This window comes from Phasianus colchicus, chromosome 1, assembly GCF_987193195.1.
Source record: "Phasianus colchicus chromosome 1, bPhaCol1.hap1.1, whole genome shotgun sequence".
Classification (NCBI taxonomy): domain Eukaryota; kingdom Metazoa; phylum Chordata; class Aves; order Galliformes; family Phasianidae; genus Phasianus; species Phasianus colchicus.
This window is the reverse complement of record NC_143436.1, coordinates 163,257,602-163,276,938: the sequence shown is the minus strand read 5'-3', so window position 1 is coordinate 163,276,938 and position 19,337 is coordinate 163,257,602.

Below are 19,337 nucleotides of genomic sequence, written 5' to 3'. Positions count from 1 at the left end.
TATTTAAGAAAAATATATTATATACGCATATCTATGAGTCTCCTCCTTTTCCCCAGCTTTTACTGGTGAGCATGATGTCATACAGTATAGAACATCATTTTGGTCAGTTTGGGTAACCTGTCCTGGCTAGGTCTTCTCCCAGTTTCTTGCCCACCCCTGGCCTACTGATCTTTGCCAGTGAGCTCTGTCTTCTATTAAAACTAATTTAACATTTCTAGAGCAACCTCCCTGTCTGTACAAGTGTACAGAAAGAAAATCTGTCAAGGAATGAAACTCCATACTCTGACACAGCAGTACTGAATGCTTCTTCTGTTCTGGCTATCTTGCTTTTTCTTCTGTGCGAGCTGAGAAGCCCAAGTCTAATTAAATAAGAGAGAAATGAGACATGCAATTGATCTGCGACAGGAGAGAGGGGAATAAATTAGCACTGAAAAGTTTAAGCTAGGAAGTAATTTCAGTGTATTTATCAGATTGACATTTGAGGCAATTCATTTGTTTGGGAAGCCAATTTTACAGTTATCCTGCCTTCCTCCCACCATGCTTCTTGCTTATCAAATGTAGAAGTCAAACACTCTTGATACTCTCTCAAAATTTTTCTACAGAAGAAAACAAAAAAACACTTTCCTATAACATCCAATTTTCTTGTCACGTATCTTATACTCTCCCATAAGACACATAACCTTGTTAAGACCTTTTTAATAGAACTACATTTTTTGTCATTTCTCTTCATGCAGTGACATCTGGCCTCTTAAATCTGGCTTGGTCAGAATGTTTATAGTATTTACATAACACATCTAATGGCTAAGACTAAATTTCTTGATTCTTACTGAGAGAATCAAGAGCAAGAGATTAGAAAGGGTGTGAACTGCCCTTCATATTAATCACATTATCATGTTCAAAGAATATTTAATATGTAAATACAATCAATCAAATTGCAAGCATAGTCTGCAGCATTATCTGTATAGAGTATAAAAGCAGGTGTACAATGCACTTCATAGTTTCATGTTAAAGGGATTGTAATTCCAGTTCTGCTTAGTGAATCTCTGCTCTGACTCAGAGCACATCAACATGCAAATAAGGACATAAATCTTGGACAGAAAGAAATGCATCAGAAACTTGGCTCTAAATGAATAAAGTTTCACAATCATTCAAATGCAAAATTGCTGTATATTTCATACAGCACATCTGCTTCTAGTCTCTCTAATCTCAACAAATTCAGAGTCTCCAGAGCTTCTGTTTGCCTCATTTGTGAGTTATGATCAGAGATGTCATGAGATGGAATAAGAAGTGTAAATGAGCTTTGTGCAGGGATGTTGTTGGGGCAGTAGTGAATCACTCTTCCAAATGTTTGATAATATCCCCTTGTAGTATCACAATCTCAGGGCCAAATCATATCAAACCTTCAAAGTTCTAGGATATGTTGGATTGCATCTGACTTCTCCTGTATCTCTCATAACTGGATATTTTGTAGATCTGTCAGGCTTTCTCCAGCTGTCACTGAGGAGCATAAACATGTATTGTTAAATGAAATTTCAAAATATTTAGGTGAATGCATGCTTGATGGTCCCATAGTTCAGCTTTCCAGTATAAGAAAGGAATTGTTACTTCTGCTAATGTGAGTCTCCACTGGAAATCAGAAAATAAAAATGTAAAGGCTAGAGTAGTTAAATGTGCACTATGGAAGTTTTATTAGACCCATGGTAATACCGTGCATTTTCAAAGGAATGGGATAGAAGTCTTCAGCCTGTACAACACAGTTCACAAAAAATCTTTGATGGCTGGATATTTGCTATTATTTATCAGTGATTTGGTTAGCTCTTCATGTACTCAGTCAGCTGTAGAATTATTGAAACTATGTTCCACTATGTTTCCTTTGCTTAAAGTAAATTCTAATGCTGGCTCTTGACTCCTTCAGAATATTTCTATTTGTCTTATATTTCTTCCTAGAAATAGGATCTCAAGGCCAACCTGCTTTAGGCTTCTAGATCAAGCACACTACAGATTTTCTAACAAATTAAAGAAAGACAATCTTGTGAGCTTATTAGCACTGACACTACTGGTGCTGTCTGAGTATGTTGGTAAGTAAAGTTTTGCCTTGATAGTTCAACTCATACAGTGAGTGTTTCAAAGAAAATTTAATAGCAAAACTACAGTCTTCTAAAATAATATAGTTGATTTATTTTCATAAGATAATTTTACCTATATCTATGCTGATGTAGGTGTTGAAATTTTGTGTTGAGATCATCCTGAAATAGATTTCAAGAGTTTTGAAGTTTGTCCATAATGGACATAAATAAGGATGGAAAGTTAAATTTGCAGTGCAGATGAATCTACATTGAAAATGAATAAAATAATTCATATGTAAATGGAAACAAATGTATATATATGTATATATATTTTTTCCAAAATTAGTTTTTACTTATTAAATATTGAGGTGGATTTTCTTGCATTCCCATGAACAAAATAAGTAATAACAATGTGTATTATCACACATACTCATCACACAGAACACACACACACACAAATACAAAAGCTTCTAAAATTTTATTTTGAATGTCTACTACTAAACATATAAAGAGTAACTTGGATGAGATGAAAATGAGTGTTATGATCACTTCGCTTCTTTATCTTAGTAAGGCTTACTTGAACAAATTGCTGTACATGTGAGCCCTTTTTGCTTACTCTGGCTTTTGGCAAGTCACTTTCTTTCTTAAGTGATGATTCAGCAGTGATAAGGAAAATCTGATGGAAACATTACACCTTCAAGGATTTTTCGCCAGTTTTACAAACTCATGTTGCTGTTATATTATCTAGCTTATATTCATTACTGTGGGTGGGGAGGAGTGCATTTTGAAGGAAAATGAAGTTTTTTCTTATACACAAATGGTAAGAAAATTGCAACTTTCCACTGAGAAAATCACTACAAAATATTTTTCAGATAATTTGATGTCACCTTGAAAAATATGACTTGTGATCTGATGCAAAACACTTTGTTTCAAATCACTTAATCAAAACAACCATCTGCATATTCTCTGTCAATATTTATCTCAATCAGTTTGTAGTTTTGATCATGAATCATTCTTGAGAGGCTGGAGCCTCAGAAAAATACTATCCTTCCATAAAAAATGAAGACAGGGAAGAGCTCATGAGTTCTTAATATATTTTGAAACTGTCCTGTTACCTGCTACAGTAATTGTCTTTTAGGAGAGCATGGAGAATTTATGCTACTGTACTACAGCTGTCATATTAGAATACCTAAACAATGGTGTTTTTTGTTTGTTTGATTGTTTATTTTGCTTTGTTGATCTGTCTAAACAGGAATAAAAGAAGAAACAGTGAAACAGTTTCATTTGCGGATGAGATTTTTTTTACTAGCAATGTCAAGAACAAATTTCTTTTCTGTTTTCAAATCAACTTGTTCAAAAGGTGCATAAGAAAGTTCATTTTCATAGACTCATAGAATCATAGAATGGTTTACTGTAGACAGCTAATAGAGAAAATAGCTCAGAAAAGCACGAAGTCAAATTTGAAGCACACTCCCTTACATGGGTGGATGAAATTCTCAGTCGTCCTTTTAGGAGTAAGGAACTAATGAGGAATATAACAATATCATCCCTTAATTAAGTGGCCTGTATTTGAAAATTAAATGTCAGACATTCATTATAAATGGCATCTAGTTTTGTATGTAGAGAAGAGGATGATCAGGAGTGACCTTATCACTCTCTACAGCTTCTTGAAGGGAAGATGTGGTGAGATGGAAGTTGGCCTCTTCTCCCATGTAACTAGTGATAGGACTAGAGGAAATGGCCTCACGTTTCATCAGGGGAGCTTCAGATTGGACATTAGGAAATGCTTCTCTGAGAGACTGTTCAGGTGCTGGAACGAGCTGCTTAGGCAGGTGGTGGAGTCACCATCCCTGGAGGTGTTCAAGAAACATTTAGATATTGTACTGAGGGACATGGTTTAGTGGGAAATATTGGTGATCAGTGGATGGTTGGATTGGATAATCTTAGAGGTCTTTTCCAATTTTGGTGATTCCATGATTCAATGAAATCAGCATACCCAAATCTTTAATTCAATAAAATTGTATTTCATAACTCATTGTACTTATTGTACTCATTATACTCTTTTTTTTTTTTTTAAGTTTGAAAATATTTTCTTTCTCTTTATAGTCATACATTTTTCAAACAATGTTTAGAAACTCCAAAGAAATTCCTGGTGTCATTTTGGTAGGTATTATAAAATCAGAATACAGTAATGGGAAGGAACCTTCTCTTCCCACAGAATTTAGAGAAAAAGAATTAGAAGATTTATTTACTTGTCCTACTCTTTTCACTGTAATTACTTTTGAGTTGAAAATTGAAAAGATCATAAGGACTGTATTTCAGCAAGCTGGTTGAAAAATATGTACCAATATATAAAAATAATAAATTTAGACATTTCCATAATTACATGATATAATGTTTTGAGATGCTATCAGTTTTTGACTTGTGTTTCATTTTGTTTTGGGAAAGATAATATCCTTTAATAGAACAGCTGATATATCTGGCATGCTTTCAAGGATGCAAATTTTCAGAACCAGAAGAATCATAGAATCATAGAATCACCAAGGTTGAAAAAGACCCACAGGATCACTCAGTCCAACCATGCACCTATCACCAATAGTACTCACTAAACCATATCCCTCAACACAACATCCAAACGTTCCTTGAAAACCTCCAGGGTCAGTGACTCCACCACCTCCCTGTGCAGCCCATTCCAGTGCCTGACCACTCTTTCAGAGAAGCAGTATTTCCTAATATCCAGCATGAATTTCCTCCCTCCCTCTAGTCACAGAATCACAGAATCACAGAATCACAGAATCACAGAATCACTAAGGTTGGAAAAGACCTATAAGATCATCCAGTCCAACCATCCACCTATCACCAATGGTTCTCGCTAGTCCTATCACCAGTTACACAAGAGAAGAGGCCGACCCCCAGCTCACTACAACCTCCCTTCAGGTAGTTATAGAGAGCAGTAAGGTCTCCCCTGAGCCTCCTCTTCTCCAGACTGAACAATCCCAGCTTCTTCAGCCGCTCCTCATAAGGCCTGTGCTCCAGACTCCTCACCAGCTTTGTTGCCCTTCTTTGAACACGCTCCAGGGCCTCAATGTCTTTCTTGCAGTGAGGGGCCCAAAACTGGACACAGTACTTGAGGTGCAGCCTCACCAGAGCTGAGCATAAGGCGACAATCACTTCCCTGTTCCTGCTGCCAAGAGTTTCTGATGCAAGCCAGGATGCCATTGGCCTTTTTGGCCACCTGGGCACACTGCTGGCTCATGTTCAGCCGAGCATCAATCTATACCCCCAGGTCCTCAGATTGGCTTCAGCGGGGTTGGATATGGCTCTGCCCGAGTGTCAAGATGACGGTTGAACTTGACTATCTAGAGGAAGTAAAAGAAGAGCTTGTGTGCTTTCTCTGACAGTGTTAGTTGGTCTAATAAAATGAATTATTTCTTCCCGTAATTCTGGCCTTAGATATTTAAACACAGACATAGCATTACTAAATTACTTCTTATCCTGCTAATTTTCTATGAATAGCCAAAGTTTGTCCAGGCGTTCTACCGAGTTTTGAAGTCACAGCAACCTTTATTTGGAAAACTGTAGAAGTTTAGTAAGCCTGATAACAAGTGTTTCACCATAGATTACAGCTATCAGATGAGAGTAGGCATAGTAGTCCATATGAATTTCCTTGCTGTAGGGGGAATATTACATATCCTGTTCTCAAGCGGTTGAACATGTTCTAAAGTGGTTCCATACCCATGGATGGTAATATTTGGGAAGACATTTGTTGTTTCCCTGGCTGTTATGAAGGGAAGTGCTTATACACAGATTAATGTATTTATTTGAAAAAAAGTAATTTTAATAAATCCTACAATTTAATTTTATTTTGTCTTTGAAAAGTGCCATTTTGTACTGAAAGAGAGCATATATCCTTGGCAGATAATACAGATGTGAAAATAAGCGAGTTTGTAGATATAAAATAGAAAGAGAGAACATTAGGACACCAGCAAGCTGTTGAAAGAACAGTCAGCCAGACACTATAATAAAGATTTGAAATGCTGCAGTGTTTTCTTTTATGGCAGTCCTCATTCAGAAAGGTCATGACGGTATGGAGGATGAAGGGTTATCTTTATGATCTCTAGCAATTTAAAACTGTGTAAACAAATAAATTCTGAGGAGAAAATGTTTATTAGTCTTCAGAGACTGCGCAAGAGTTTAGGTAAGTTACTAAAGCACTATGAATGTAACTGGGGTTGATGACAAGATCAGTGCCTAAAATCATATCCTGTAGATTTTAATGCCTCAAAAATGTTAATGCAAATTCCATATGATAATAAAAGGATAAATATTAAATCAAGAGATCATACATCGAGCTGTTGGAGCATATCCAGAGGAGGGCAATGAGGATTATCAGAGGGCTGGAGCACCTCCCATGTGGGGACAGTCTGAGAGAGCTAGGGCTCTTCAGCCAGGAGAAGAGAAGGCTCCAGGGGGACCTCATAGCAGCCTTCCAGTACCTGAAGGTAGCCTACAGGAAAGCTGGGGAGGGACTTTTTAGAAGGGCAGGTAGTGACAAGATGATGGGAAATGGCTTTAAAATGGAGGAGGATTGATTTATACTAGATATTAAGAAGAAATTCTTTACTGTGAAGGTGGTAAGACACTGGAATATGTTGCCAAGCAAGGTTGTGGATGCCCCCTCCCTGGAGGCATTGAAGGCCAGGCTGGATGGGCTTTGAGCACCCTGGTTTAGAGAGGTGTCCCTGCCTATAGAATGGGGGTTGGAACTAGATGATCTTAAAGGTTCCTTCGAATCCAAGCCATTCTATGATTCTACATAAAATATTTCCTAAATTCATGTGCAGAGGGGAAAGAGGGTAGGGAGTACAAAACAGATGACATACTTATGTAGAAAATGTGAAAAGAAAGAGAAGCTTGATAAACAAGTGGGGTTACAGAATATGTAGAGGACATGGAAACATTCTATTTAATTTATTTTCCACATCCTTTCTCTGATAAAACATCAGCATGGGTAATATCACTGGCAGCTTTCACATTCTGGCTATTAATTCAAAAAGAAGTTGTTCATGTCTCACAGCAGTCAGTGTAGCTAAAGACTACACTGAGTGTAAAATGTGATCAGAGACTGCACTTGACTTGTGCTAAGTGTGGATTTAAGTTCAGATAATCGAAGAGTATATACTTCTTTCTCAAATAATTGGATTTGGATTTGCAGATCATCTTTGTCGGAGGATGAAAACAACATCTAATCTCCAGTTCAAATAACTTCATTAGTAAATTCCCAAGGTCTCGAAACAGAGCCACTAACATATCAGAGAATTAAAATTAGCAAATTGTGTATGCTTCTGTTTGATGGTCGGTCATCTGCCCATAGAAGCATGGTAATCAAAACTACTTTTGCAGAACTTTGTGTAGAGAAATGGATGAAATTTTCTGAACCCCCTTCTTCTCTCTGACATGTCTTTGCTGCCAAACATACGTAATTCAGGCAAATTTTTAAATGATTCATCAAGTGAGATGACTGAATTCTTATGTTTATTGAAGGATTATGCTAGTCTTTAGAATTTTGTTCTGGAAATTATTTGAACCAGGAAGGGATATTATTTTCTATGAAAACCAAGCTAGTTTGGACTGGGAACAACATATATGTGATGATAGTATGACAAGTTATGTATTGTATAACTTGAATCAAGGATTTCTTATAAGCGATATTTTGAATGATGCTAATTTATAGATTTTTGTCTATATTGTTGTAGGAAAATTTTATTATCTATAAATAAATTATAATAATAATACAGCATAAAAATATTAGGCCTATGAAAAGTATTATTTTGTGTTGTGTAAGTATAAACTACAGCCTATAAGGCTATACCTACTTTAATTTCTTCACCCAATCCATCTCAATATGAAATATTTTTTAACTTCATATATAATTTTTACAAAAGAATGGAAACATCTTCATATATTTTGCAACAGTGAATTTTGCTTTTTTTTTTTTTAGCTTACTATTTTATTGACATCAAAATGTCTTTTAAGATTTTATTCTTTCCTGAAGCAGAAATACAGTATTTGTGATATCATATCTCATTACAGTAGACAGAATTATGCTGTTATATTTGGAAGATTATAGCTTAAAACAAGGAATGAAACAAAGTTCCTGTTATCATGCAAATGTCTCTACAAAAAAGATACAGAAAAGGAAAATTCCCAAAAGCTTTGATGCAAAGGTAGTTTTAATGGAATAGAAGATTTTTTGAAATTTTCATTTGTTCACTAGGAAGAATTTATCTGAGTATATTTAAAGCTCTCAAATAACTACAGTACGTTGGCTGAATACTATTATACTTTAAGTAAAACTACATTCTTTGATTTTTGCAGCATCTGAATAGGAAGTAGCCATACAAATGATGATTTGGTTTTTACATCATGTGAAAAATTATTAACAAAATAAAATGCTAAAGAAAATAGTAGGAAAGAGGTCTGTCATGGACAGACTTAGAGAGTGGTGTAACAGTGGCACACTGTAAGGAATGTAATTTGTATTTTATTAAGCCTTTACAATTTCACTCTTTTAACCTCCTGCTTCACTTATCTGATCCTTGTTATCCCCAAGATAAAAAAACAAACACTAAAACTGGAAGAGATTGTATCTCTGGAAGAGATACAATTGTGATGACAGTAGAATCCTTCTAAAGACTTTTGAAATTAAACATGGAATTTATGTTTAATTTTCATAAGAAGTAATATTTGAAAGAGAAGAGGAATATATATGTTTTGTTTGTTTGTTTGTTTGTTTGTTTGTTTGTTTTCAGCCAAGGTAAATGATAATAATTTGACCTGACTAGAACCTTCTATGCACCCTCAAGGGAGATTGAGATTTAGTCACCATGTCTCTCTTGTTTTTTTTTTTATTTTATTTTTATTGATAAGTATAGTAGTGTTGAATGCAATCTCTGCCTTACTAAGTGGAAATTGTTAGAGACATGGGCTAATATTTTTCTGTGTATGTTCTTGGAGACAACGATGTAAAAACCCAATAAGAAATCTGTCACTGTCCATGCTTCCTGTGTGGTTTTAATTAGAACAAAATCTAGTCCAACATTCGCACCCATTCCACATTCTTGTCTCTTTGATTTTGTCTATTTGTTCCTGACAGTATAGTCACCTGACTTGCATTTGCACCTCAGAAATTGACTCTATTCCATCAATATCAGCAGTAACACTTCCATCAGTTTTAAATAGCAATGGCAATATGTCTATTAAAAAATAAGATGAACCCCCTTGTCCCTATGGCTAAACTAATGTGTCCATCCACTTTCATAGCCCAACCCAAAGCATATGACTACACTTTTTCCTGCAAGCCTACCCAAGACTAATTATCCCAGTACTGTACATGGCCACGGGGAAATCTTGGATATAAGGCTTGGCCCATGACAGCTATAGTAATGACCTTTTAGGAAAAGCCCCAGTGTCTCTCTTTTTCTCAGGTCCATTGTGGGATGCAGAGTTTTAGACTTTAAGAGGAGTTAATTATTTATTCTGATTATTATATCAGACTTCATCACCTCACTGGGGACTATATCTGATTTATGCATGAATGCTGTGGGCACCAGCCTTACACATGATGGCCAAATGTTTTGGAACTGCAGGCCTTGTCTCCAGGGGCAAAAATGGTGCTATAGTCCCAGGAAATACTATTAATAATAAATAATAATTAGTACATTGTGTAGGGATAATTGTATCTTCACATCAGTAGCTATCTAAGTGGTCTGTGTCCCCGCTTGATGACTAAGGTATTAATATCATTCAAACATCACCATTTTGCTGGATATTAAATGTATCTTCTAGTGATTCAAGACTGGCTATTGCTGCTTATAAGACCAAGTCACTGTTAAGACAGTCATGAAAATCACTGTAATCTGATGTGCACTTAAATAATGCATTCAGAGATTGGCTACAGTCAAATATATTATTTTTCCTGGCACTGTGATGACCTTAAATAAGGCTAGATAGTGGCACATATTTCACATATGTCCTGCTGGATCACCTACTACTGTATCCCAGATTTTCTCTTATGATGTGTACCTCTTCCTGAAATTCAGAGAGCTGTCCAGGAGTTTTGTTTCTGTATGTACCTACAGAGCTGTTATAATAGAGTGAAAATGCAGCTCATGTGAGTATGAAATCAGTGCCTGGAATATTTTTGTGTTTTAGAAGCAGAGGAGCATTAAGATTCTTGTTATACCTATCATCAAGTTTAGAAAGGGAAAGAATTCTTAAAGTTAGAATTTATATGTTTTTGGTTGAGTTCTGATTTCAGCCACAATGCCTTATACAGAAGAAGTTGGGTGCCTAAGATTAATACTTTCAAATAAGGAAATCTGAAGAATCTTAAACATGTTTCGTAAAGAATTTGATTTATGGTTTGCAGACGCTTCTAAATGACTCGTCTCCTGCACTTCATACATCTATTCTGCAAACAGCTTTTAAAAACACTTAGTGCTTCTTCCAGCTGTAATCACATTTCTCATTGCAAATCCGAATTAGTTTAAGTTTTGAAAATACGTAGTTTAATAAGCCATAAGGAGCTTCCAAGCACTAGCTGAGGTATTATTCTTGAAAAAAGTAATTTAATTCTTGTAATTCAATAATTGTAATTGTATTCTTGAAAATTAGTAATTAAAAGAAAACTTTTTCTTTCCCTCAATTTGAGGATGAACTAGGCAATATGGATAAAAGATAACTTTTTTTTTTTTTTTTTTTTTTTTTTTTTTTTTTTTTTTCCCATTTGAAGATTTCTTTTACATTCAAAACCCACTTTGGGGAGTTTTAAAATGTCCAGATAATGTCTTTCCCTCATGATGCAAATACTGGAGAAATCTAGTTATTCCATATCTTCCAGTGAGCACTTGCCTGAAACAACTCTGAAAGTTGAATCAGCTTCAGGATGAGATGCCGAGATGTGAAGAAGAGATGAAAAAGAATTTGGATAAAGAACTAGGAGTGAATAAGGAGGCAGACTGGAGAGTAGAAGCCATCAGTCAGATCATATAAATTGAATGTCCTTTATGACAAGCATCTTCTGATGGTCATCTCAGCAGTGAAACACAGGCATTTTCGGTAGTTCTGAGGCTAGTAATGCTTTAATGTTACTGAACATTGTTGCCAGGTGGCTGCACATAGCACAGCTGTGTTCAGAAATATTATTTCTGCCTAAGTGATTGTAAACCATTCACCCATGGAAGATGTGGTAGAAAAATAGACTAAGCAAGCTTTTGACAAGCAAAATAGTCTGCAGCAGATGAGAAAATTCTGTTTCCTAAATTTGCTGGGAGGGTGAGGGAAGGCTGAAATATAGACTCTGCTATGCCTGTACTAGCAAATATATAAGGCTAGGTGGGGATCAGAATTGCAAGAGTGCGAGACTCAGAAGTTAAGCTACACGGATACTTACAGGTATGTGCTCAGCCTACGTTTAAGCCATTTTTTATATAGTCATATAGAGATTTTCAGCAAGTTTCATGACTGCTGGGATCATTTATTTTTAGTGGTGGTATCAAATGGGTGTTGTCTGGGCCTTCATTACATAGATTTACAGTAAAGAGTGCATTTAAATTGTTGCATTATTGAAGCACTGGATTCATTCTCCCTTACATGGATGTAGTCAGAAGACAACATTATTACATTATTATGCCTGGTTGTTACACCTACTTATTAAAAGTTAAAAAAAACAATTCTCCTTATATACAGGGTGTTTGTAGAATAGCATTCGATTTATTTAGAGCTGTTTGCTTTAGTGAAAGAAGCATTGTGCCTAATTAAAAGCAATTCCAATGCAATCTTAGTTAAAGAAGGACATTTAGACTTGTAAGAAGAATAGATTCTCCTTAACCATAAATTTACACTTGCCAGGTTTAATCGTAGTTTCTAGATTTCAGTTTTGCAATTGCTCTTTAGTAGAAAGTGTTTGTGCAATTTATTTTACAGTCTAGAATTAAATATTTGAATGCATTCTAATTTTGTGTTAGCGTTTGATAAGATCTTTTGAGTGTGAATTATGGTACAGCATCTGTTAATTGCTGCCTTTCAAACTATATTCTTATAAAGCAAATTTCAGTGAGGAATTTATTACTAAAGGGTCAGACAATGGTATTCTTTTACCAGAATTTTAGAGTGGGATAATAGATATTACACAGTTTTCTAAAACTACGGAACATTAAGACATGGGACAACTGAAATCTGGGGTGCGTCAGGGCCAGCACTGCCAGCAGGGCAAGGGAAGGGATTGTTCCACTGTGCTGTGTGCTGTGCGGCCACATTTAGAGCACTGTGGGTAGCTTTGGGCACCACAACATATGATGGTTATAAAACTATTAGGGAGTGTCCAAAGGAAGGCTGCAAAGATGGTGAAGAGTCTAGTGGGCAAGAAATATGAGTGGCTGAGGTCCCTTGGTTTGTTCAGTCCAGAGAAGAAGAAAGTGAGGGAAGACCTCATGGTGATCTAAAGATTCCTCTTGAGAGGAACAGGGTGGCAGAGCTGATCTCTGTGGCATGGAGCTGTATTAGAGGAGGATCAGGTTAGGTAATAGGAAAAGGTTCTTCAACAGAGGGTGGAGAGCAAAGAACAGTGTCATGGTTTTGTGATTTTTGGAGGCGTGGATTTTGCAAAATCCCTCCACCCTGCTAGTCCTGTAACTGGGCTGAACCAGCCTGTAAACTGTTGACAAACATGCTTCCTAGGGCAGCGGTCATGGCTACAAGCTACTGGAGCTCAAGAAACATTTGGACAGTGCTCTGAGACCTATGATCTGTTTTTTTGGGTGATCCTTTGTGAAGTTGGGAGGGGACTTTTTGATCCTTGCAGGTCCCTTCCAACTCATGATATTCTATGATTCTAACAGACTTGATTCCCTTCCTCTCTTTTTGTGTGTCCTTTTTTGTTTCCAAAAATAATTTGTTTTGATCTGATATGGAAAATTTAAGGAATATTCTTATTTAAAAAAAGAATAAGAAACTTCACAGTGTCTATGGAATATTCAGTAAAATGTTTTGTTTAAAATGTTTTAGCTATTTTGTAAATATTTAGAAATAAAATAACTTCCAGGATGAGCTTATTTGAAAAGTTTTTAATTTAGCAGACAGTTTCTATAAATAGTTAGACATTTAATTTATAAGTAGAACAACTTGATAGCATTGTTGGTTTCAACAATAAAAATCTTAGTTGAGATTCTTTCTTTAAATTGTGATAACAACTAATTGAATAACAATATAAAACAGTTTAGCCAACAAAACTATGCCTTTCGAAATTGTTACAAAGAGAAATTAATGCTTCATGTGTTATAGGTAAACATTTTAAATATTTTGTAAGTAAAAGAAACCCCTATGTTTTCAACTAGGAAACTTAACTTCATATTGTATTGATCTCTATGTAAGGCTTATTACGAAAAATGAACTGAACATAAAAAAGCTTCGGTTCTGAATTGTAGATAATGTGTGATCATCTTCTATAAGTCATATCTTGTCTACAGATTTTATATTAGGAATCAAAAGAATCACCTGCGGGTCCTTTTTTGACTGCTCACTTCTTTTATTAGCTACATAGTGGCAGTATTTCGAACGCAGGTCCCTTCCAACCCCTACAATTCTGTGATTGTGTGATTCTGTGATTCTCTTGCCCGGAGTCTGTGGTTATGGCCCTCCTCTTGAGCATGGATGTGTGGACCCTGAAACCAGGTCTGACAATTCTTAAGATAGTAATCTAGGCTATTACAATTACAACAGAATCTACTAACAAGACTTCCTTCTTCTTTCTTATAGCTCCCATTTTGATAATGAAAGGCCACCATCAGGTCTCCATGGAGACTTTGCTAGGATGAACAACTCCAGCTCTCTCAGCCTGTCCTCACAGGAGAGGTGTTCTGTTCCTTGAGTAATTTTTGTGGCTTTCCTCTGGATGCACACCAACAGGTCCATGTCTCTCCTGTGCTAAGGATTCCACATCTGAACACTTCAAGTAAGGTCTCACCATAAAGTGTAGAGGGACAAGATCACCTCTCTTGCCCTGCTAACCACGCTCCATTTGATGCAGCCCAGGATAATACTGGCTTTCTGGCTTGTGATGGTGCAATTGCTTACTCATTTCCAGCTTGTCATCCACCAGTATCTCCAAGCCTTTTTCACAAGGCTGTGCTCTATCCTTTCATCCATCAGTTTGTACTGATAGTGGAAATTACCATGATCCTTGTGCAAGATCTTGCAGTTGGATTTGTTGAATCTCATAAGGTTCTCCTGGGACCACTGTTCAAGCCTGTCTAGGTCTCTATGGATGGTATCCTGTCTGCAAAACTGCTTGGTGTCATCCACAAACTTGCTGAGGGTGCACTTGATCCAACTGTCATTGCCATTGATATAGTTACTAAAGAGCATCAGTCCCAGTACTGACCCTTGAGGGATACTACTCCATCTGGACACTGAGCCATTGACCACCACTCTCTGAGTATGATTTCTTAACCAGTTTCCCATCCATCAAACAGTCCATCCATACAATCCATTTCTTTCCAATTTAGAGGTAAGGATGCTGTGGAGGGTCATGTCAAAGATCTTACTAAGTCCAGATAGATGACATCAGTGGTTCTTCCCCTGTCTATTGTTGTAGTTATACCATCATAGATGGGCTCTATGTTGGTCAGGCAGGCCTTGCCCTCAGTGAAGCCATGATCATTGTCTTGCATTACCTCACCCTCTTCCATGTGCCTTGGCATAGCTTTCAGGAATATCTGCTCCATGATCCTCTCTGGCACAGAGGTAAGACTGGCAGGTTGGTAATTCCCTGTGTCATCCTTCCTACCCTTCTTAAAAATGGATGCGATACTGCCTTTTTTCCAGTCACCATGAACTTCATCAGGCAGCCATGAAGTATCATTGTGAGTGGCTTGGAACATATATCGGCCTATATCTCTAAACTCTTATACATTAGTTAAACGATTTTCAATTTCTATTTATTTATTTATTTATTTATTTATTTATTTATTTATTTATTTATTTATTTATTTTCCGTGAGTCTGTATTCTGGATGAGGGCCTGTCTCTGGTTTGCAGAGTAATCCAGTTGTACTAAGGCACAGCCAGGCTTACAATTATTGCTAATATTAATCTAATGACTCCTGGGCTTATCCTCATTGTAGTTTAGGAAAAAAATTTTTGTTGATAAAAAGAATAAAAAGAAAATGATTATGAAAGAATTTGACACTGTCAGTAAACATGATGAATATCTCTAAGATGGTACAGCAATGCCTCCTTTTCCATACAGTTGAAGTGTTATGGAACCAAAGGTTTTTTCTATGCTGAGATGATTTCCCTGCAGCAGATTAAGCCAATTTTGTGGATGGAGTTCACTTCCAGTGAACTGCAATGTTATTTGTTACAACTAGGAACTGGATTTTGATACAATATTCACTTGTTCCATTGCAAATTTTTTTTTTTTTACTCTAATGATATTATTATGATGGTGATGGCATGGTTTAGATATAAACCAGATGGGATACATATATGTATTTTATCTGTATATATATAATATATATAATTATCTTCTAGTGTTTTTGAGGCGTATTAGTAACACTGACAGAAAATAGTAGAGGAAAGAAAGATTTTTAGGATACAAACAAAAAGTGACTCAAGCCAATAAATCTATTTTTTCACTTCTGCAAAGTGAACAAAATACTTTGCCATGGTTCTATTTTTATTTTATGGCTTGAATATGCAGTGTCAGCACTTACATAATGTTTTTAACTTTTTATTTTCACAATGGGAATTTCATGCCTCGTGTATAATTGAAATGTGTAAAATTACTGTGAAATCTTACTGAAGCATATGCTGAATTGAATATGTATAGTATTTTTATTTTTCTACTTAGAAAAAAAAAGAGAAACACTTAGTAGTGCTATTATGAAACATTTAGGTTTCATACTAAAAACAGTATCCTCTGCTGTCTCTCCCTGAATTATGGAAGATTATGAATGCAGTTATTATGACTTGAATTATAAAAAAACCTTAGCAGTATATTTTAGAATACAGAATAGGCATTATCATGATTTATATTACTAGCCAAACTGAATTACCAGTTTTAACTTTCTGACCTAGCATTCAGGAGTCAACATGCTCTTGGATGTATATGCACAGTGCCATAGCATAGAACTTGAATGCCTTGGATGAAGAGCTGGCTGAAGCTTCAAGTATGGCTACAACTCAACACTCAACTGCTGTCAGCTCCTATTCTTTTTACATGGCTGCTGTGTCTGCATGGGATGCTGCATCTGCTGTTCATTGTGTTCTGGGGACGATGGCAGATTTCAAAGGGAAGCTGAGGACAGTGACAGTTTCAGGAGGACTAGCTGTAAAGTATGGTATGTCAAAACAATTTGAAACGTAGGCAGGGGAAAAGTGCTGCAAATAAAATGCTAGAGATGACAATGAATGGGAGAAAACATCAGGCACATCGTTTATGAAAGAGGTTGTAAAACATGGAAAAGTAGCACAGAATGTAAGCTGAAGGAATAGAAAAAAAATTAGATGTGAATAAGAGAAACCAAATCTGTGTGCCTCCTATATCACATCTTTCAGGAGAAAATACAGAATTCAATTAAGCATTTGCCTTGGTCTGCTTATTTTGGTTTCAGATGGCTGGCAAATAAGAAGCAATGTAAATTAAAATTTGATAGAATTTCTGGTAGGATGATAAAAGACATATGAGGAGTAGATAGGAAAGTTTTCAGGAAGCGCACTTCATTTATGATGAGTTTTAACTGGAGAAAATAAATGATGAAAATAAATTCAGTTAGTCAGAAAAGGAATCACAGAAATATATGTAAAAGGCCAAATGGTAGAGCTTAGTCTAATTTGATTTGATTTAAGGATGAGACCCTTTTGTAAAATAAATGATTACTTCTTTGTCCCTGATTCCAGAATTTTTAAATGTATATTTCAGTTGTACACATTGTTTTCAAGTAAATTAATTTTTCTAACTTGAAGATCACAGACGTTTAAGTAATGTTTTATTCAGATTTCCTTATGCATACACAATAAGTTTCACATCTTCATTGTGCTAAAATGAGGACTATGTTGTGCACTCTGAGCATGAGAGTAATGAAGTTCAGTGGTAGAGTCTGGAATGCATTCAGATCACAAGAGGTAAGAATACGAAATCATAAAGTAAAAACAAGCAAGTTTTCACGTTTCATTTATTGGTAGTTCTGACTCATATGCCTGATTACTCTGAGACTTTTCTAGGTTTTTGGTAGCTACACAATATGCTACCACTTAAGCTGAATATAAGAAGATTTTGTATGAGATTAATATATATAAATCCTCTTTGATGCTTGTTTTATCAGAGGTGAAGCATTTAATTCTGTGATGATAACCAATGGGAATATTTTTATGTCACTTTCAATGCATTTTTTTAACTGTTACTGTATGTTTTTCAGGAATATTCCTATACACATGAAGGACTAAGAACAAATGCAGTAAATAATAGAGGAATAAAGATAACATATTACACCCTCCTCTTTCTTGTTTTAATTATTTCAAAGTCATAATAGACACATCAACTGCATTATCTTAATGTGTGCAGATTGTCTTTTTTTTTTTTTTTTTTTGCCAAGTACTTAGAGTCTCTTAATACCAGAGTGATCTTTTAATATCAGAACTATTTTTAACTAGTCGTTGCAAAACAAATCCAGGAACTGAAGTCTTTGAGATTTACACACTTACTCATACTTTGCAGAGATATCTAGATTATCTAGATAGATTGCAGCACTGGGCCACCATCAACAGCATGAAGTTCATCAAAGGAAAACAGTGGGTGATGCACCTGGGATGGAGTAATTTTGGACACTGGCATACTCTGGGAGACAAAGGGCTAGGGAGCAACTCAGCAGAATAAGATCTGAAGGTGCTGGTGACAGCAGTCTCAGCTTGAGTCAGCTGTGTGCCCTGTAAGATGAGAAAAGTCACATTTTGAGATACATTAAACAGACAGCATAGCCAGACAGTAAAAAGAAATTATTTTCCTGCTGTATTTAGTATTGATGCAGCCTCACTTTTAGCATTGTGAGTGTCTCTGGTCTCCATAGTGTAAAAAGGATGTTAAGACAACTGAAAGAATGCAACAAAACTGTAATAAAGGCTGCAAGACATGTCTTGTGAGGAGAGACTGAGGACACTTACTTGTGTCTAGTTTGGAGAAAAGGAGACTAAGAAGTGGCTTCATCGCTCTCTGCAACTTCTTGAGGGGAACTGGAGAAGAAGGTGTTGGTCTCTTCCTAGTAACTGAGGACAGGATGCATGGGAATGGCACAAAGCTGTGGCAGAAGCTCAGACTGGACATTAGGAAAAATTTGCTGTTAGAATGGCCGAACTTTGGAACAAGCTTCTTTGAGAGGCTGTTGATGCCCCATGCTTATCAGTGTTCAAGAGGCATTTGGATAATGCCTTCATAACGTAATGCCTTCATAATTTTACCTGAATTTGTCAGGCAGTTGAAATTTATTCTATTCTATTCTATTCTATTCTATTCTATTCTGTTCTGTTCTGTTCTGTTCTGTTCTGTTCTATAAAACTAAAAATGAAATATCAGGACACTTGCCATCATCTAGCCAGGGGAAGAACAGAGTGTAAGACTTTACAGAAGTAACAGTGCTGCTGCCAACATGAAAAAAAAAAAACCCAACCACATTTGTGAGTCAATTTTATATGAAAGCCTGGGGCCTGAACACATTTAAATTGCGTTAGCAATATTAACTGCTAAATCACTATATAACATTTTACAACAATTTGTAACAAATTTTCAGTTTTATTATGAGGAGATGAAGGATGTAATAAATCACAAGAAGAGCCTGATGTCTAGCTCTAATTGACTGACAATCAAATACAATATCTTACTGGATTTATATACAACAATAAGGAGATTACACAGTAATATTTAAGTTACAGTTATTCATTGAGACCTGCTTAAGCATACATTAACAGAATACTCCAACATTACTCTTCTCATAAGCCTACTTTTCTGCAACATTTAAATTGTAGCTTCATTTTAACTTGCTATCAGATGTATTGATTTAGTGCAAGTAATTTATTATTTCAACAGAGAAGTTTCTGACTCTCCACAGACAATGCATAAAATTTTATAAGAGCATGGTGATGCCGTGCAAAAATGGATACTAAAAGTCTCAAACAGATCACTGGAGTATTGTGCAGGGAAAAAAAAAAAAAGATGTCT